At 45.0% G+C, this 22,015-nt stretch overlaps 1 pseudogene; it reads right to left on the bottom strand.

Annotated features, from left to right (window-relative positions):
* Window positions 1–4,135: 4,135 nt before the first annotated feature.
* Window positions 4,136–4,877, bottom strand: LOC127212558 (40S ribosomal protein S6-like; annotated as a pseudogene).
* Between the last annotated feature and the right edge of the window lie 17,138 nt (window positions 4,878–22,015).

Below are 22,015 nucleotides of genomic sequence, written 5' to 3'. Positions count from 1 at the left end.
TCCTCAGTCTTTATGGGTAAAATAGAACGATCAGGGATTTTCGATGAAATCTACAGACCTACCGGGCAGTGGTGGTGCACACCTTTAATCCCAGCACTTGGGAGGCAGAGGCAGGCGGATCTCTGTGAGTTCGAGACCAGCCTGGTCTACAAAGCGAGTCTAGGACAGCCAGGGCTACACAGAGAAACCCTGTCTTGAAAAACCAAAATAAATAAATAAATAAATAAATCTACAGACCTTTACGTGCTCCACCATCTCACTAGTCTTTATTTTTAATTTGTAACAATCTTTCTAGATCAGGCTGCTAGAACTCACATGTAGGTACTCACTTTAAATTTAGAGGAAAAATGGTAGTTGCATTAATATCTGTTTATCTAAAGTTTCTGTTAATGGTCTTCAACTTCGCAACATAAAACACTTCAATGGACCTATAGCCATACCACCCTGAACATGTAACTGATTGGGGAAGCAAATTATGGTCAGGCTTGGTTAGTATTTGGATGGGACTGCCCAATGCCGTAGGCAAAACCAAAAAAAAAAAAAAAAAAAAAAAAAGCCCACTTAAATGAATATGATTAGGTTTAAGAAGTAAGCCTTGCCAAGCATTATGTTGACTGCCTTTAATCTCAGCACTGGAGAGGCAGAGGAAAGATCTCTGTGGATTTGAGGCCAGCCTACTCTACATGGTGAGTTCCAGGACAACCAGGGCTACATAGAGATATCCTATCTCACATATATACATACATACATACATACATACATACATACATAGTAAGCCCTGCCTTTCTATAAAAGTCAGAATGAGGTGGATCAGAACAAAAGCTTCAAATGAGCCGGGTGCACGCCTTTAATCCCAGCACTCGGGAGGCAGAGGCAGGCGGATCGCTGTGAGTTTGAGGCCAGCCTGGTCTACAAAGTGAGTCCAGGATGGCCAGGGCTACACAGAGAAACCCTGTCTCGAAAAACAAAAACAAAACAAAACAAAACAAAAAAGCTTCAAATGACAAATTTGGCTTGAAAACTTTGAAAGCTGTGCTCTGGATGGAGCGAGATGGCCTTTGGTAGTGAAATGTCAGGCGCTCGTCCTGGACTGGAGCAACGTGGCATAGTAGTTCTATTTCCCTGGTGTCTCATTGTGTGTGGTCTCTGCCACCTGGCAGGGCTCTCTGCCATGCCTGCCGCTGAAGCCCAGCCTACGCCTGAAGTCTCAAGCACGCCCCCCAAGCCTCATGTTTCCTTAGCCTCTTCTTGTCATATCCTTCTAGCGATCATGAGACATTTACACTCAAGTATCGGGGGGGAAAATAATGTTGAGCATTGGTTTTCTAAAGAACGACAAATAAGCCGGGTGTAGCAGCACATGCCTGTAGTCTCAGCACTTGGGAGGCAGAGGCAGGCAGATCTCTATAGGATCGAGGCCAGCCTCGTCTACAAAGCGAGTCCAGGACAGCCAGGGCCAGGGCTGTTACAGAGAGAAACCCTGTCTCAAAAATAAATAAACAAATAAACAAACAAATAAATAAATAACATGGGGTTCCATGAGGAGATTGCCGGTCCCAAGTCTGAGCTTTCTTGGGGGCTTTTCAAATTCTAACCCTGCCGGCTGTGGTGGTGCACACCTTTAATCCCAGCACTTGGGAGGCAGAGGCAGGTGGATCGCTGTGAGTTCGAGGCCCGGCTGGTGTACAAAGCAAGTCCAGGAAGGACAGCCAAGGCTACACAGAGAGACCCTGTCTCGAAAAACAAAACAAAACAAAACAAAACAAAAAAAATCAAATTCTACCCTCCCCGCCCCCCGCAAAGAATGCCAAGCAGACAAAAGGCATCTGCCTGCCTTATTCAATGCAATTTGCTTACTCACGGCTCATGATGTTCCTCTGAGAATAATTAGTCAGCAATCTTCCGAAGCTTTAGCAAGAGGCAGGAGGAGGCTTCCTGAGAGGATCAGATTTAAATTAGCAGTATGGAAAGAAGTCACGTTACTTCATTCACCAGGCATTTGCTCAAGCAGGGGCTTTCTCATTCTAAAAAGTACTTACGCAAATAAAGGAAAAAAGAACAAAAAAATAAATTAACATATTTGAGTCAGAAGCTACCTTGGTATTTTCTAGACAAATGTACACATTTTATAGAAAAAGGTATCATACCTCCTACACTAAGGCTTCCATGATTGCTGAGCTTAGAGTAGACCTCAGCCCCTAGTTCCAGCTCCTCCAGCATCAAGACCCTCTTTACTGTTAGAAGATGACATAACACATTTCTATCTGCCTGTCATTTTGTGACGGAGCCCTGTCTACACCACTAAACCACTGCTTTCCCGACTGTGGGGTCCTTGCCTGGTCTTGCTTTGCTATGTGCGAGAATAGTCTCAGGCACACAGCCAGTGTATAGTGATTGTCTGCTGGATGGCTATCAGTCAATGTTGTCAGCTGTCAACCAACCATAAGTAAACACAGAGTCCGCACCAGATGATTAGCTGACAACTGAGTAAGTGTCAGTGCCTTGCTCACATGTTATATGGACAGGCTTAAGTCAATCAAGGACATGTTAAGTTCTGAAGGAGGAAGGTATCCTGACAAGAAATACCACAGCACAGCAAACCTCACACAAGAGATTTGGTAAAGACACAGATGACGGCCGCCTCTGCTCACATGAGAAGCAGCAGGCAACTAAGCAGGAGACAGGTTTGTTTATAAGGGCTTTTTTTTTTTTTTTTTGAGACAGGGTTTCTCTGTGTAGCTTTGCCTGTCCTGGACTCACTTTGTAGACCAGGCTGGCCTCAAACTTACAGAGATCTGCCTGTCTTTACCTCCCAAGTACTGGGGAGCACCACCACCACCCAGCATTGGTAGGTCTTTGACCTTAAGGATCGGTGGGTTTTTTGAGCTCAGGGATTGGTGGGTTGGGGTGGGCTTTCAAACCTGGAAGTGAGATCTCACCTTTTACTCTACATCTACGCACTTGGGAGGTAGAGGCAGGTGGATCTCTGTGAGTTCGAGGTCAGCCTGGTCTACAAATGAGTCCAGGACAGCCAAGGCTACACAGAGAGACCCTGTTTCGAAAAACCAAAAAAAAAAAAAAAAAAAAAAAGACCCTCCCAAGACACAGCCCATCGTCTGCATGTCCCCATGGAATAAGTGACAGCACACCAGGCAATGGATGGTGAAGATCATGGGATTGCTGAAGCACCTCATTTCCCAAGCACATAAACAGTAAACACAACTGCTGGGAACAGATCCTCTGTGTGTGTGTGTGTTAGCACATTAAGCTCTTTGACTCACCAAGCTGAACGTGTATGGAATCACTGCTTTTATCTGCTGTAGATGCTGTAGGTAGGGTGAGTAGAAATTTGTTCAAACCTCCCCAAGGGAAGAAAAAGTAGCGGGCTGGAGAGATGGCTCAGAGGTTAAGAGCACTGCCCGCTCTTCCATAGGTCCTGAGTTCAATTCCCAGCAACCACATGGTGGCTCACAACCATCTGTAATGTGATCTGGTGCCCTCTTCTGGCTTGCAGGTGTACATAATAAATACATAATTAAAAAAAAAAAAAAAGTTGTAGCAATGGCTTATGAAAACATCTCTTGCATTCTTTTGTTTTCGTTTTTGTGTTTTGAGACAGAGATTCTCTGTGTAGCCTTGGCTGTCTTGGAACTCACTCTGTAGATCAGGCTGGGCTTGAACTCAGGGATCCACCTGCCTCTGTCTCCCAAGTGCTGGGATTAAAGGCGTGTGCCACCATACCAGGCTATCTCTTAAATTCTTTTTTTGTTTGTTTGTTTTTGTTTTTCGAGACAGGGTTTCTCTGTGTAACCTTGGCTGCCCCTCTGTGGACCAGGCTGGCCTCGAACTCACAGCGATCTGCCTGCTTCTGCCTTCCAAGTGCTGGGACGAATGTATCTCTTACATTTTTTTTTCAAGGCATGATCATTTATTTGTTACTCTTTTTTTTTAAGATTTATTTATTATATGTACAATGCTCTGCCTGCATGTACACCTGCACACCAGAAGAGGGCATCAGATCACATTCTAGATGGTTGTGAGCCACCATGTGGTTGCTGGGAATTGAACTCAGGACCTCTGGAAGGATAGTCATCTCTGAGCCATCTCTCCAGCCCTATTTGTTACTCTTAAAGACTTATTTTTGACTGGACTGAGACTTAGAAGTAGACACTCTCAGCTAGGACAGCCTACGTCTCTTGGCTTCCTTCTGGCGCTTTTCTTTGGCTTCCTTCATTCTCTTAGCTAAACGTTTAGTGTACTCTGCAGCCTCCTCCTTGTTTTTCTTAGTATGCTGTTTCTTCAGAGGTATGCATCCACGTTTGTGACAAGACGCTGAATCTTGTGTGCTTTGGTCCTGGGCTTCTTACCTTCCCTGTTTAAGGGCTTTCTGACAACATGTCAGTGGACATCGTCTTCTTTAGAGAGATTCAAGAGCTTTCGGATTCTGCTAGCTCTCTTAGGTCTCAGCCGGCGAGGCACAGTCGTGCCTGTCAGTCCAGGAATATCCTTCTCTCTCTCTCTCTCTTTTTTTTTTTTAGAATAACCAAGTTGAGAACACTCAGATTGGCATCCACAACACATCCACGAACAGACTTGTGCTTCCTCTCTCCAGTTCTCCTTGGTCTATACCAAGAATGCCCCTTAGTCAAGAGCAGGTGCACTCTGCCATGGGTCAAAACGCTTTGCTTCATGGAAAACCCTCGTTTGTCATTCCCACCACTGATCTGGACCACACAACCCTTCCATTCTTCCCCCAGAGCATCAGCAGCTACTTCTGTGGCCCTGCGCTTCTCATAGAATGTACGAAGCTTGCGCTCATCATCCACTTCAATGAGTTTCTGACAGCCGGTGGCAGGGAAGGAGGTGTTCAGCTTCATCCTGACACAGCTGGCTGGCCGCCTAGGAGGTGCCAGGAAAAAGATCTCTCTTACATTCTTAAAGATTGCCCCCATATTTGACCACATTCCCTGGATGGGGAGGCCTGGTGGCACTCAGAGGAAGGATAGCAGGCTACCAAGAAGAGACTTGATACCCTATGAGCATATACAGGGGGAGGAGGTCCCCCTCAGTCACAGTTATAGGGGAGAGGAGTAAGGGGAAAATGGGAGGGAGAGAGGAATGGGAGGATACAACGGATGGGATAACAATTGAGATGTAATATGAATAAATTAATAAAATATATTTTTAAAAAATAAAATAAAATTATTACAACAATTTAAAAAAAAATTGCAACTTTTGCTGGACCTCTCTGCCAGAATTAATAATACAGCTTGAGGTCTCTTAAGGTTGCTATCCTAAGCGTGTCCGCTCTGTCTGTCTGGCATACTTTTAAAAGAACAAATGGAATAATGAGCCTTACCTTACATTTCCCACCTAAGCTAAAGATTAGCTATGAGCCTAAAGTACGTATGGGTCCCTCAGCCCTGATCAAACCCAGGAGGTTAGTGGGTGTGGATATTTTCCAGGTGTGGTGGCACACGCCTTTAATCCCAGCAGCTGTGAGTTCGAGGCCAGCCTGGTCTACAAAGTGAGTCTAGGACAGCCAAGGCTACACTGAGAAACTCTTGTCTCGGAAAAACCAAAAACAAACAAAAAGCAAACCCAGGAGACTGTATCAGTAGAGAACAGCGTTTTGTTTATTGAAAATGGGGAGGGTCGTTTATATAGTCATAGTCAGGGGGAGGGGAGGACAAAGGACTGAGGGATGAAATGACCTAATTTGCATATCCAAACCTGAATGAAGACAGGCAGAGGTTAATGGCACACCAATTCAAACAACAAAGCTCATGGGAGGAGTCAGGGAGTGCTGGTCACATGATTTACAATAGGACAAGAGTGACCTTATAAATGAATATCAGCCATAAGTGTTGGACACAACCTACAGATATTGCCTGATAATCAATGATTTTTTTTTTCCAGCACAAAGTTTATTGGGAGGGGGGAAGGGCATCAGTCTCTCTTGGCCCCTCCATTCCTCATGGCTGCCAGCAGACCATGGACAGCTCCATGAAGCCCTGGAGGTGCTCCATGGCATAACCATTCACAGAACACAAAGCCACACCTCCCTGATCTGTCGGGCACCAACCTGGTGTGTTTGGTGAAGCGCCCGAGGTGCGGGCTGACCTTCTCTGTCTCCTTGTGGCCCTGGTTGAGGCTCATGGACATGGGGCAGCACAGGGACATGGCTAAGGCTCTCTGATGGCGGCAGCTGCAGAAAGTGATTACTTTTTTTTAAAGATGTATTTATTTTATGTATGAGTGCTTTGTCAGCATGTGCACCTGCTGGCCAGAAGGACACCAGCTCACATAGATGGTTGGGAACCACCATGTGGTGGCTGGGAATTGTACTCACGACCTCGGGGAGAGCAGATGCTGCTATTAATCACTGAGCCATCTCTCCATCCCAGAAGCATTTTTTTGTTTTGTTTTGTTTTGTTTTGTTTTGTTTTTCCGAGACAAGGTTTCTCTGTGTAGCCTTGGCCATCCTGGACTCACTTTGTAGACTAGGCTGGCCTCGAACTCACAGCGATCCGCCTGCCTCTGCCTCCCAAGTGCTGGGATTAAAGGTATGCGCCACCACGCCCGGCTAGCAATTATTTTTTAATTGATTAAACGAAAATGTGCCTGAGCAGAGTTGAGATTCCACCTTAAATCAGAGTTCTGTGGTAACCAGAATGTCACCCGATGATGATTTTTTTCCCCCCACTGAAAAGGCAAGGACTTTGGAGAGTGCCAACTCTAGGGTTAAAATCAACCCGAAGAGAGGAGCTTTACAATGCTTTGGTTCTCATGAATGAATGGCTCCGCTCTCAGATCTGGGGTGTTCAAAATCCTGGCGCTCACAAAGCAGGCTGTATGGATGTTTTCCCAAAATGACTGAACAGTGGGAAAGGCCTTGAACATTAGAAGGGCTCAGCTTGATTTAATCACTCTCCTGCTGACAACCTCAAGCATCTGTTTGCCTCAGTTAATGATAGTGTTTACCCAGAGGTGAAAATGTTAAGATTAAAGGCACCTAGCATGTGAAAGAGGTTAGGATAGGGCACACCCAGCACACTGGAGATAATCAGCCCCGTGGAAGACATTTTGAGTTCACCTGAGAGTGTTCCTGCTGTTCAATTTAAACTAACTAACCAACAACTAACTAACCAGTCTCTGTGTCTCTGTCTCTCTGTGTCTTTCTGCCTGTCTCTCTCTCTGTATGTCTCTGTCTCTATCTCTGTGTATCTCTCTGTGTCTCTGTGTGTGTATGTCTGTGTGTGTCTGTCTGTGTCTCTCTCTCTCTGTGTATCTCTCTGTGTCTCTCTGTCTCTCTCTGTGTGTGTATCTCTCTGTGTCTCTCTGTCTCTCTGTGTGTGTGTATCTCTCTGTGTCTCTCTGTCTCTTTGTGTGTGTCTATCTCTCTGTGTCTCTTTGTCTCTCTGTGTGTGTCTCTCTGTCTCTCTCTTTGTCTCTCTCTCCCCTCTCTCTCTCCCTGCTCTCCACCCCAGCATCTCATTAGTTGGCCTGGAAACCACTATGTAGACCAGGCTAGTCTTGAATTTACAAACTGAGAGTGGGGTTACAAGCAAGCATCTCCGCACTCTGGCCTCTGCTCTTAAGTTTTTAAAGAGCCATAGATTGGAATACACCAGATCAATTTTGCCTCTGGCTTTGGAAGAACAATTGCCAATTGTTCTTTATTCATGGCCATGCTCTACAATGAGAAGATTCTAGAAGACGTGCCTTGCCTCTCACTGGTACATGCTGGCTCTCCATTCACTTCTCTAGAGACACTCAAAGCCAAGAAGCACAAGCCTTGCATTTGGCCATGTCAATAGATGACACTCAACCCAAGGTGTGGTCTGAACCGAATCTTACTTTCCAGACTAAGGAGTGTTGAGGGGAGGGATGGGTCAATTTGCCTCTGCATAGTATTTCCATACAGGTGGGGTTTTACTTGCGGCTTTATTTAACTCCTGTCATTCGATAAACAATGGTGAGCTGGAGAGGTGGCTCAGTGGTTAAGACCCACTAGAGGACCATGGCCAGCACCCACATGGTGGCTCACAACCTTCTGGAACTCCAGTTCCAGAGGATCCAGTGCCTTCTTCTGGCTTCTATAAGCACCACGCACACATGTGGAGCTCAGACATACATGCAAACAACATCCATATACATAAAAATATATGAAGGGTTTTAGAGCCAAATTATTAGCTTTTACTATTCACCTACTTCGTGAGGAAAGGAGTGTTGAAAATAGGGTCGAGCTATATGAAAACAGCCCTGGATGATCAACACTACTCTATGTACACATGGGGGTACACATGGGGGTACACCGCCTTCACAGTGGGCACAGAGGTGCCCTGGTCAGAGGTCTCCTTTGCAGGGATTAAGGGCTACACACAGCTCCAAAAAAAGAACTTTCCTCTTTTCTTTTTTAATTTTTTTTTTTTTTTTTTTTTGTGGGCGTTGGCGGTTTGCCTGCATGTATGTCTGCGTGAGGGTATGAGATTCTAGCGTTACAAAAAGTTATCAGCTGTCATGTGGGTGCTGAGATTTGAACTCGAGTCCTCTGGAAGAACAATCAGTGCTGATCATCACTGAGCCATCTTTCCAGCCTGGTAATTTATTTAATTTTATGTTTTATTTATTTACTTTTTTGTTTGTTTGGTTGGTTTGTTTTTGGTTTTTGGTTTTGTTTTGTTTTGTTTTTTGAGACAGGGTTTCTCTGTGTAGCCTTGGTTGTCCTGGACTCACTTTGTAGACCAGGCTGGCCTCAAACTCACAGTGATCTACCAGGCCCTGTCTCCCAAGTGCTAGGATTAAAGGTGTGTATTCCCATGCCCAGTGCTATTTATTATTATTATTTTTTTTTTTTGGAGGCTGTTCTGCAATTTTATTTGATGCTCAGTAGGTTAGTTCTCATCCACAATGACAGTCTGTAGGGGTTCTCCTCCCCCCCCCCTTTTTCAAGACAGGGTTTCTCTGTGTAGCCTTGACTGTCCTGAGCTCATTTTGTAAACCAGGCTGGCCTGGAACTCACAGCGATCCACCTGCCTCTGCCTCCCAGGTGCTGGGATTAAAGGTGTGCGCCACCCCTCTGGGCTATACCACAAATTCTTTGTCCAGTCGTTCACTGACACATCGTCTCTCTGTCTAGACAGTGCTGAATAAGGCATAATGGATTCGTTTCCATATGTCGTAACTGGGTATATACGCATATTTGGGATTGCTGGGGCATATAGTATTCTAGTCTTCCGGTCTGCATTCCCAGCAGCTTGGAGGTTTCTTTTCTCCACCTCCAGCTTCTTCTCATCAAAGAAATGGGAACAAATGGACCTTCCGAGCAGCCTGATCCTGGAAATCTCTTACCTTAGATCTCTAGACGTCACCAATGTCACTGTGACATTTAAAGCAGCTAAGCCAGGGCTGCTGGCACATTTCTGTCGTCCCACGATTGAGAGGTACAATTAGGAGACTCCAAAGACCAAGTCCAGCCTCCACTACATAGAAAGTTATGAGTCACCCTGAGCTATGGGACTCTGTTGGGGACGATAGGCCATATGACCAATGTTCGGCCATCTTGTCAGAGCCTGCACCTTTAAGTCTCTGTCTTTCCCAGAGCTTGCCTTTCACCAGAAACTAGCTGACCCTATTGTGAGTCAACAGCTAAAGACAGATAGGGATGGAGCGACCCTGTTGTGAGTCAACAGTTAGACTAAAGCTAGATGAAGACAAAGCAAGATGCCCTGTGTGGCAGGACATTATGACCCTGCAGCTGGGTTGCCATAGCAATATGCTTCCCTGCCTTCTGAACTATAAAAGCTGCTGCCTGACTAATAAAGATTGAGAGTTTGATCAATCAGACTTGCTCTCCTTTCTTGTGTCTTGCATTCTCAACAGGTGACCTCCCTCCCGAGTTTTAGTCGAACCCTACAGGTCGGGGCAGGATTCTGTCTCATTAAAACAACAAAATTGCCTGTCGCGGCCCCGCGCTACCGCCATATCCGTGGACCTCAACAAGGACCACAAGGTGACAAGGAATGACAGCAACCTGAGGCACAGCCCATGCGGCGGCCCCACACCAAGCATGCAAAGCTCCTGCAGCACAGGAATCAGGGAGGTGTGCGGCTGCGCACCAGGGAGCTAGCTGCTCCTGGACAAGCGCATGCTCAAGCTCATCCAGGAAAGGGGCGGGGCAATATCCTTTTCATTGCTAATCTTTTAGTTTAGCTGCTTTCTGCTCATAGGGTTGTTTATCTTTGGCGCGTTGTTCAGATCACATCTCACCCAGTTTCTTTGCAACATCTCCAGTAGACAGGCCCGGGTGTTCACTTTTGATCTTTGGGCGCTGTTCAGAGCAAACCAGGAAGAAGAGTGACAGTGGTCTTTTTTGAGCATTAGGAGGATCTTTTCTCTTCCCTTTCTTATCCCCTTCGGGAGGAACATAATTTTTTTCATCTCACTGTCATAATGAGCATTGCCGTTCTTAGCCAAATCTTCCAACTTCGGTTTTTCCTTTGTAGACATGGTCTTCCATCTCTCGGAGCGTTTCTTCGAGAACTCGGCAAAAAGGATATTTGTTGCAGCACACGGCGCTAAGGGCAAAAGTGAAGCAGGAAAGAAGGGCCGTGGTAGGTAGGCCAACAGGATCAAAGAAGAAGAATGAACTAGAAGATGAGAAAGAGGAGGAGGACAGGAGGAAGATGAGGAAGATGAGGAGGAAAGATAAATGCCTGTCCTAGATTGTGAGAAGTCTGTGTTCAGGCAACTGTTTTGCTAAGACTGTGAAATCCAAGTGCAGCTCAACATTAGCTTCAGTATAAAGACTGTATAGCTGATGAGATTTTTTTGGGGGTTTTTTGTTTTGTTTTGTTTTGTTTTTTAGAGACAGGGTTTCTCTGTGTAGCCTTGGCTGTCCTGGACTCACTTTGTAGACCAGGCTGGCCTCGAACTCACAGCGATCCACCTGCCTCTGCCTCTGAGTGCTGGGATTAAAGATGTGTGCCACCACGTCCAGCTTATGCATTTTAATTATGTGTGTATTTCTCTCTCTCTCTCTCTCTCTCTCTCTCTCTCTCTCTCTCTCTCTCTCTCTCTCTCTCTCTCTCTCTCTCTCTCTCTCTGTGTGTGTGTGTTATAATTGGTATTTTTGGATATTGAAGTAGATCTTTTTCCAGGTTCCTGAGGAGCTGCCACACTGATTTCCATAGTGGCGGTACCAGTTTACACTCCCACCAGCAATGGATGAGTGTTTCCCTTACTCCACATTCCCACCGGCATGAGCTGTCATTTGTCTTATTGATCTTGGCTATTTTGGGTTTGCTTTTGTTTTTGTTTTTTGAGGGGTTTGGTTTTTTGTTTTGTTTTGTTTTTTTCAAGACAGAGTTTCTCTGTGTAGCCTTGACTGTCCTGAACTGGCTTTGTAGACCAGGCTGACCTGGAACTCACAGTGATCTGCCTCTGGAGTGCTGGGATTAAAGGCGTTTGCTGGACCTGGCATGGTGGGGCACGCCTTTAGTCCCAGCACTAAAGAGGCAGAGGCAGTCACAGCCTGGTCTACAGGTTGAGTCCAGGACAGCCAGGCCTGTTACACAGAGAAATCCTGTCTCAAAACAAAACAAAAACGGGGTGGGGGTGGGGGGGGTGGGGGGGGTGGGGGGGGTGGAAGCAGGTGTGGTGGCACAAGTTTGTAATCCCAGCACTTCCAGAGGCAGAGGCAGTCGGATCACTGTGAGCTGAAGACCAGCCTGATCTACAAATCCAGGACAGCCAGAGCTACGCAGGGAAACCGTCTCGAAAAATGAAATTATTATATGACAGTTTCTTTTATTTGATCAGAAACTGCACATTTAAATGAGAACAAAACTTAAGTGCAAATATAATATTGGTTCCAAGAAGCTATTTAGAGAGAGAGAGAGAGAGAGAGAGAGAGAGAGAGAGAGAGAGAGAGAGAGAGAGAGAGAGAGTACATTTGGAAAAGAATAGACTTTTAAAAAATATATCAGCACTGGTGGACTAGGGAGATGGCTTATCGTTGGCTTATTGGTTAAGAGCACTAGTTGCTTGTCCAGAGGTACTGAGTTCAATTCCCATCAACCACATGGTTCACAACTACTTGTAATGAAATCTGATGCCCTCTTCTGTCTGATGCTCTCTTCTGTCATGGGGACATACATGCAAATAGAGTGCTTATATACACAAATAAATAATTTTTTTGAAGGCCGGGCATGCCAGACATGGTGGTGCACACCTTTAATCTCAGCACTTGGGAGGCAGAGGTTGGTGGGTCGCTGTGAGTTCAAGGCCAGTCTTGTCTACAAAGAGAGACCAGGACAACCAAAGCTACACAGAAAAACTTTTTTAAATGACTCGTTTATTTTTATGTGCATTGGTGGTTTTGCCTGTGTGTATGGCACGTACAACTCTGTGAGGATATTGAATCCTCTGGAACTGGAATTACAGACAGTTGTGAGCTGCCATGTGGTTGCTGGGACTTGAACCTGGGTCCTCTGGAAGAACAATCAGTGCTCTTAACCATCTCTCCAGCCCCATTTTTTGTCTTTTGTTTTTGAGACAGGGTTTCTTTGTATAGCCCTGTCTGTCCTGTAACTCGCTCTGTAGACCAGGCTGACCTTGAATTCAGAGATCCTCCTGCCTCAGTCTCCCTGGTGCTGGGCTTAAAGGCGTACACAGCAAGTAGCAAATTCCAGGAGAGCCAGGGCTACATAGAAAAACCCTGTCTCAAAAAAAACAACAGCAACAAAATCAACAAGCCTGGCACAGCGGTGAACGCCTTTAATCCCAGCGCTCAAGAGGCAGAGGCAGGCAGATCGCTGTGAGTCCGAGGCCAGCCTGGTCTACAAAGCGAGTCCAGGACAGCCAGAGCTACAGGGCTACACAGAGAAACCCTGGCTCAAAAAAAAAAAAAAAAAAAAAAAAAAAAAAAAAAAAAAAAGAAAAAGAAAAAAGAAAAACCAGCAGCAGGTGCCCCACGGACACCAGGAGCCAGCCTTGAATTCTTTTTTTTTTTTTTTTTTAGTTTTATTTATTTATTATTTTGTATAAAGCCTACAGATGGCTGTGAGCCACCATGTGGTTGCTGGGAACTGAACTCATGACCTCTGGAAGAACAGTCAGTGCTCTTAACCGCTGCGCCATCCCTCCAGCCCTAGCCTTGCATTCTTAATCCCTCTTAACTCCGGTCATATTCACTGTGAGAACATTCTTTCCAGACAGTTCTGTCTACACCTGCTCTTGACACTGTGTTACTCTTTTCCTGCATTTACTTTTTCCTCACGAGTGGTCACCTAAGCCTCACAATAATGCTGATGCTGTAATGCTGATGCTGCAGGGTCCTCCCTGTGTCCGTGTGGCTTCATAACTCCTAGCCGTATAACTCGAACAAGTATCTTGGTCCTTATTTCTCCCTCTGTAAGATTTTAGTTCCCCATAGTGTAACTATAGAGTTTACTCTTGAGAATCTACTCAATATGCCTGGGATTATCTTGGCAAACATTCACCAAATACCAGGGTTTTCTTTTTACTTTCAATTATTACCACTTTGGAAATACGAAAATAGAGAATATTGCTGGGCACAGTGGCAAATGAGGAGGAGAGGCCTGTGGATCTTTGTGAGTTTAAGGCCAGCTTGGTCTACAAAGTGAGTCCAGTTCAGCCTCGGCTACACAGAGTAACCCTGTCTTGAAGAACAAAAAAATCAAAAAATTAGGATAGAGAAATGAAGCCAAATACTGAAGGTCATCCAGCTAGTGTTAGAAGTTTTCAAGCCGGTTCTATCAGGTTCTAACCAGTCTTCTCACCAAGCCACCACCAGACTTTGAGTCTTTATCTCTAGAGTGCGAAGGATGAGATGACGACCGATCGATGTCCTGGAGCTCTTTTGTTTTGTTTTTGTTTTTTGAGACAGGGTTTCTCTGCGTAGCCTTGGCTGGTCTGGAGCTTTTATTTGAGAAGATTACTGAGACAGCTCAAAATAGTAGTGAACACCAATAGGACCAGAGTGCTAGTGGCAAGGCAATGGCAAGTGGTGGCATCCTGCAAGTGACAAAGCAATTCAAATTTTCCTTTACCACCACTGCTGGCACTTCTCCAGCACGTAAACTGTGCGTGTGTTCCCTATAGGTTTCCTTTGGTTTGGTTTGGTTTGGTTTTTTTAAGACAGGGTTTCTCTGTGTAGTCTTGCCTGTCCTGGACTCACTATGTAGACCAGGCTGGCCTCGAACTCACAGGCGCCACCATGCCTGACTGTATTTATAGATAATTCTTGGAGTCTTTCTTGATGAAAACACCTCTGCCCCAGTAAAAACAGCCCTGTTACCTTGCTTCAGTGCTGTCAGTCTGGGGTTGGACAAACCACTTGGTACTGTATATATATATAATCCAAAACCACTGTCCCTAAAATATTCATTTCTTATCAAAAGATCATGATATATTCTGTGAAACACTGGGAAAATAGATATAAAAGTAGAAAAAAGTAAAAACAGGTCCATAATGGTATTACCAGCAGGTTATCAGTAGTTTAGTTCACAATCCCTGTCCCTCTTAGGAAGATCTCTCTCTCTCTCTCTCTCTCTCTCTCTCTCTCTCTCTCTCTCTCTCTCTCTCTCTCTCTGTCTCTCCCTTCTCTCTCTCTGTTTTCCTGGAACTCTCTTTGTAGACCAGACTGTTCTTGACATCAGAGATCCACCTGCCTCTGTCTCCTGAGTGGTAGAATTAAAGGCATATGCTACCATGCCCAGCTGGAAGATGTTTCTTTTTCTTCTTCTTTTCCTTTCTTTCTTTCTTTCTTTTCTTCTTCTTCTCCTCCTCCTCCTTCTTCTTCTTGGTTTTTTGAGACAGGGTTTCTCTGTACAGTCTTGCCTGTCTGGGACTCACTTTGTAGACCAGTCTGGCCTCAAACTCACATTGATCCACCTGCCTTTGTCTCCCCCGAGTGCTGGTATCAAAGGCGTGTGCCACCACGCCCATGGTAGTAAGTGTTCTTAACAGGGGAGGCCTATCTCTATTCCTATCACGAATTAGCAAAAACAAACAAACATACAAAAATAAACTGGCTCCTCTGTGTACCAAGAGAACAGTGAGATACACCAGTTAAGTGTTGGAGCTTGGCTGCCTCAGGGAGACATGAGAGCACCCTTGCACTCAGTCACAATCATTCTGCAACCTGAGCAACAGCACCAAAATTACAGGCTCAATTCTCCTGGAGGAGGCTTGTCTAGCTTTTGGCTAGCCTTGGGTAGGAAATTTCTGTTGATAGGAGCTAGTATAGTGTTGGCAATAACTAACTAATGAAAAAAAAAAAAAGTCGGGTGTGGTGGTCCATGCCTGTAATCCCAGCATTCTCAGGAGTCAGAGTAGGGCAGATTATTGTGAGTTCGAGACCAGCCTGGACTACAGTGTGAGTTCCAGGACAGCCAAGGCTACATAGACAAACTCTGTCTCCAAAAAATCAAAAATCAAAAACACAAACAAAAAAAAGGTTAAAACAATCAGTTCACAATGAATTTACTATCTGGGTGTGGTGGGCATGCCTTTAATCCCAGTACTCCTGAGTCAGAGGCAGATGGATGGATGTGAGTTCAAGGTCAGCCAAGGCTACACAGAGAAACCGTGCCTGGAAAAACCAAAAACACCGGCAGTGGCGGTGGTGGCGCACGCCTTTAATCTCAGCACTTGGGAGGATCGCTGTGAGTGAGTCCAGGACAGCCAAGGCTACACAGAGAAACCCTGTCTCCGGGGGGAAGGGGACACCCAAACAAACAAACAAAAATCAAAACCAAGCTGGGCATGGTGGCCCACGCCTATAATCCCAGCACCTGGGAGGCAGAGGCAGATGGATCGCTGTGAGTTTGAGGCCAGCCTGGTCTACAAAGCGAGTCCAGGATAGCCAAGGCTACACAGAGAAACCCTGTCTCAAAAACAACAACAACAACAACAAAAAATCAATACCAAAGAATTTACTGATTATGTTCTCACAGATAGGTAATTGTGTGTGTGTATGTGTGAGCGCGCGCGCGCGCTCGTGATTAACCCTTGAAGAGTTGGCTCTCTTCTTCATCCAATGGGCTCAAGGGTTCAAACTCTGATTGTTAGGCCTAGAGGCAAGGGTCTTTCCTTGCCATCTCACACACCCTGAGAAATCTTTCTGAGTAATGTGTGAATGGCAACTATATTTTAATAAAATGGATTAGTTGGGAAATAATGTTCTTCTTTTTTATTGAAATTAGAGGGGCTGGAGAGATGACTGAGCAGTTAGGAGCATTGGCTGCTTCTTCCAGAGGATCCAGGTTCAATTCCCAGCACCCACATGGCACTCACAACTGTCTGTAACTTCAGTTTCAGTGGATCCAACACCCTCACATGGACATTCATGTGGACCAAACACCAAAAGTACATAAAGATAGGTAGTTAGATAGATAGATAGACAGACAGACAGACAAAAATTTTTTAATGTAGTTTCACAAAAAAATTTTGAAATTTGATTTTTGGTGGGGCTCTTTGAGACAAGGTTTTTCTGTGTGGCCCTGACTGTTTTGCAGACCAGGGCCTGGCCTCAAACTCAGAGATCCATCTGCCTCTGCCTCTGCCTTCCATGTGCTGGGATTGAGGGTGTGTGCCACCACACTCTGCTGATAATAGATTTTTGGTATAATATATTCTGATGATGGTTTTCTCTCCCCTAGCTCCTCCCAAGCACAAGAAATCCCATAAAGACCAAAATGGGCCTTGTCTCGGACAAAAAAAAAAAAAAAAAGACCAAAATTGGAAGGCATAACATATAAGCAAAAGATCTGTAAGTTTACAATGAGACAAAATAAATAAATAAATAAATAAATAAAACCCAACAACAACCTTACAAAACACCACTGAAGTCATTCTTTGTTGGCCATTAGAGCTGGTTATTAGGCAGGGTGAAGTGACGCTCGCCTTTAATCCCAGCACTCATGAGGCAGAGGATCAATGGGAGCTTGAGGCCATCCTGGTCTACAAGACAGGACAGCCAGGGCTATTACACAGAGAAGCCCTGTCTGGAAAAAAAACGAAACAAACAAACAAAAAGACAAGATGTTCAGCATACACACTCTGAGAGTGTATACAATCTTGAAACATACTTCTTTTGTTGTGGTGGTGGTTTTTTGTTTTGTTTTGTTTTTTGTTTTTTGTTTTGTTTTGTTTTGGTTTTTGGTTTTTTTGAGACAGGGTTTCTCTGTGTAGCTTTAGCTATCCTGGACTTCCTTTGTAGACCAGGCTGGCCTGGAACTCACAGTAATCCACCTGCCTCTGCCTCCCAAGTGCTGGGATAAAAGGAGTGCACCACCACTGTCCGCCTGAATCATATTTCTTATAAAACATCTTAAAGTGTTTTGTCTGTTAATCTTCTTTCGAATGAGCACTAAATTACACCCTGTATTTATAGATAATCCTTGAAGTCTTTTTTGATAAGAACACCTCTGCCCAAGTTTTTAAAAAAAAAAAAAAAAAAGACCTGTTACCTTGCTTCAGTGCTGTCAGTCTGTGGTTGGACAAACCACTTGGCACTGTGTATATATAAAATCTAAAACCACTGTCCCCAAAATATTTATTTCTTATCAAAAGATCATGATATATATTCTGTGAAACACTGGGAAAATACATATAAAATTAGAAAAAGTAAAAACAGGTCCATAATGTTATTACTTGCAGGTTATCAATAGTTTAGTTCACAACCCCTGTCTCTCTTAGGAAGATCTCTCTCTCTCTCTCTCTCTCTCTCTCTCTCTCTCTCTCTCTCTCTCTCTCTCTCTCTCTCTCTCTCTCTCTCTCTCTCTTGTTTTTGGATTTGTTGTTGTTGAGACAGGGTTTCTCTGTGTAGCCCTGGTTGTCCTGGAACTCTCTTTGTGGACCAGGCTGGCCTCGACCTCAGAGATCCACCTCCCTCTGGCTCTTGAGTGCCAGGATCAAAGCTGTGCACCACCACGCCCTGCCAGGAAGATGTTTCTTAATGCTGATTCCGTACACACTTCTACCTTGGTTTAAGTTTATATCTTGCCAGTTTCACCAAAAAGCTGTTTGCAGTTTTTAAGATGTGTGTGATGATTACCCATTGTCTTACAAAAGACACACTACTTTTATTCTAAAATTGACATTCCAGTGTTTTTGCCATAATGAAATGGTAAAATTTTGAGATGACAACCCAATTTAAACATTACATAAGAGTTTGAGGCCAGCCTGGTCTACAAAGCGAGTCCAGGACAGCCAAGGCTACATAAAGAAATCCTGTCTTGAAAAACCAAAACCAAAAACAAACAAAAACAAAAACAAAAAAAACCCCTGCATAATATAAAACATTAGATGGCACCCCATAATCATGTGTTATTCTAGTACAAGAACAGTCACACAAGGGTTGCAGAGATGGCTCAGAGGTTAAAGGCACCAACTGCTCCTCCAGAGGTCCTGAGTTCAACTCCCAGCAACTACATGGTGGCTCACGACCATCTATAATGTGATCTGATGCCTCGTCTGGCCTGCAGGTGTACATGCAGGCAGAGCACTGTATACATAATAGTAAATAAATAAATATTAAAAAAAAAAAAAGAACAGTCACAGAAACCTCTCTCAGACTCCAATCTCAGTGAGATATGGATGGCTTATTGACTGAACGCACACCTGAGACAAGGCTGATTGCAGTCAAGGCTGATTGCAAGAAAGGAGTCTAACTGTGATATCGATAGGGTTCCAGAGTCCGTTTATAAAGGCAAAAACAAACAAACAAACAAAACAAAACAAAACAAAAAAACACCGCAATTTACTCACACAGGGGAGAGAATGGTGGTACAGGGTGGTCAGCGGATGGTGGTACAGGGTGGTCAGCGGATGGTGGTACAGGGTGGTCAGCGGATGGTGGTACAGGGTGGTCAGCGGATGGTGGTACAGGGTGGTCAGCGGATGGTGGTACAGGGTGCTCAGCGGATGGTGGTTCAGGGTGGTCAGCGGATGGTGGTACAGGGTGCTCAGCGGATGGTGGTACAGGGTGCTCAGCGGATGGTGGTACAGGGTGGTCAGCGGATGGTGGTACGGGGTGCTCAGCGGATGGTGGTACAGGGTGCTCAGCGGATGGTTGTACGGGGTGGTCAGCGGATGGTTGTACGGGGTGCTCAGCGGATGGTGGTACGGGGTGCTCAGCGGATGGTGGTACAGGGTGCTCAGCGGATGGTGGTACGGGGTGGTCAGCGGATGGTGGTACGGGGTGGTCAGCGGATGGTGGTACGGGGTGGTCAGCGGATGGTGGTACGGGGTGGTCAGCGGATGGTGGTACGGGGTGGTCAGCGGATGGTGGTACGGGGTGCTCAGCGGATGGTGGTACGGGGTGCTCAGCGGATGGTGGTACAGGGTGCTCAGCTCTGACTCAAGCTATTTTGCTAACAAGCAGTTCTAATTGACCTTTAGTTCGATTGGTCCTAAGTGAGGTAAATGGACAATGCTTAAGGTTGCATCAAAAGCATAACCAGGTGTGTAGATAACAAGAGGGCAGCTGGAGGGTAGCTGAGTGTGCAAGTAACAAAGTGTGAATTACGACACCATTGACTTATCTAGTGTAGGCAGGAACATTAGTGTCAGCTATGACTAACTACTTCTAGGAAGCAGAGTTGGAAAGCTTAAAGCTTTTGAACTTAATTTCACCTTCGGAGCAAAATGGGAGACGAACATAAAAATGGCTGCAGCTATGTCAAAGAGTAGGCTTACTCAGTAAGCTTTTTGTTTTTACATATCAGTTAAGTTTAATTGCAGAAATGAAGAAAGTTCAAAAATACCTGTGACTGATGATACCAATATAACGACTGGACCCTGCTTGGGTGTTTGCCATGATTGATCTGTCTGTCTGCTGTTGTTTTTATGCTGCGGAGCTAGAGCGGAAAAATCAAAATAACCCTGAGCCCTGACTAACAGTACTGGCTGTCCTAGACTGCTTTGTGGACCAGGCTGTCCTTGAACTCACAGAGATCTACCTCCCTCTGCCTCGATATTGCTGAGATTAAAGGTGTAGGCCACCACGCCTGGCTGTAAATCAATCAATCAATCAATAAATAAGCTTTGATACCTTCAAAGATAAAAAAAAAGAAATCAGATCTTTTAAGCCTCTAATTATTTATCTTTTTTTGAGACAGGGTTTCTCTGTGTAGCCTTGGCAATCCTGGACTTGCTTTGTAGACCAGGCTGGCCTTAAATGTTGAGGCCTAAATTCAAAATTTTTTAAATTTCAAACTCTGCTTTCTAGAAGCAGTTATTCATAGCTGACAGTAACATTCCCTGCCAGAGGGTCAAGCAGACTTTTTACTAAGCTACACTCTTGTTATCTATGATTCAGCGGTGTTATAATTCATACTTTGCTGTCTACACACTTGGTTACACTTTGTATGTACCCTAAGCACTGCCTCACTAACCTCACTTTGGCCCAATCAAACTAAGGGCAATTAGAACTGCTCGTTAGGGCTGGAGAGATGGCTCAGAGGTTAAGAACACCGCCTGCTCTTCCAAAGGTCCTGAGTTCAATTCCCAGCAACTGAATAGTGGCTCACAACCATCTATAATGTGATCTGATGCCTTCTTATGGAGTGCAGATGTACATGCAGGCAGAACACCATGTACATAATAAATAAATATTTAAAAAAAAAAAAAAAGAACTGCTCGTTAGCCAGGCATGGTGGCACATGCCTTTAATCCCAGCACTCAGGAGGCAGAGGCAGGAGCATCTCTGTGAGTTCAAGGCCAGCCTGGTCTACAAAGTGAGTCTAAGACAGCCAAACCTACATAAAGAAACCCTGTCTCCAAAAACAAACAAACAAACAAGAACCGCTTATTAGCAAAATAACTTGAGTCAGAGCTGACCATCCTGTTTCACCATCTGTGCCCCTGTGTGAGCTAATTGCTGTTTTCATCTTTAAACATGCAATACAGCTTCCTCTCAGGGATACAGTTCAGATTCCAAACTGGCTGCCTCTCAGAGTTCAGAAAATAAAACTTTCATTTTAAACTTCTGTATCTTTTGTTGTTGTTGTTTGTTTGTTTGTTAGTTTTTGTTTTTTAAGACAGGGTTTCTCTGTGTAACTGTGTAGCTGTCCTGGAGCTGGCTCTGTAGACTAGGCTGGCTTTGAACTCAGAGATTTGCCTGCCTCTGCCTCCCAAGTGCTGGGATTAGAAGTGTGCCACTGTTCCTGGCTTCTAAATAGTCACTTAACTAGAAATCGGGGTGGGAGGGGTTGGATTTAGTATTTCTTTTCCTGGCTTCTGCAGTTCCCTATTCACAGAAAATGTGATCTTCTACCTGAAGCCGGCCACCATCTGATTTACACACCAGCACATCTGTTGCTTAAGCTTTTCCAGAACCATCTTGGTTGCCGCTTCAGACAGTGAACTTCAGCAAAAGAGAGTCTTTCACTCTGGAGCCTCTCTGTGGAGCCCTTAGCTGTCCTGCTCCGCTCACTTCTGAACATCAGGGGAGATGCTGGCACCTGTAACAGGCCCCTCCCAAACAAAAACCCTGCTTTGTGTGTAGCAGGTGGCTGTGCCTTGGCTGTTCCTCGGCTGTTCCTCAGACCTAAACAGTTAAGCAAAGAATAGCTGGGATTCTCTTTGTAGTCCAGGCTGGCCTCAAATTCACATGACCCGCCTGCCTCTGCCTCCCCAGTGCTGGGATTAAAGGCGTTCACCACCACGCCCGGCTTGAGCCAGTGTCTTTTTATCCTATGTTCTCTAGGTGTTTTTCTTCTTTCTTTTTTTCGTTTTTTTTTTTCTTTGTTGTTGTTCAAGATAGGGTTTCCCTGTGTAGCCATGGCTGTCCTGGACTCACTTTGTAGACCAGGCTACCCTCGAACTCACACCGTTCTGCCTCCCTCTGCCTCCCGAGTGCTGGGATTAAAGGTGTGTGCCACCACCAGGGCCAGCTCAAAATGTTTGAAACAGGTTTCTCTATGTAGTCCTGGCTGCCCTGAATTCTTTAGATCAGGCTGGCCTCAAATTTACTGAAAGATTT

Source organism: Acomys russatus, chromosome 31 (genome assembly GCF_903995435.1).
Source record: "Acomys russatus chromosome 31, mAcoRus1.1, whole genome shotgun sequence".
NCBI lineage: Eukaryota > Metazoa > Chordata > Mammalia > Rodentia > Muridae > Acomys > Acomys russatus.
The sequence above is the reverse complement of the archived record's forward strand: the minus strand, read 5'-3'. Positions and strand labels throughout refer to the sequence as shown.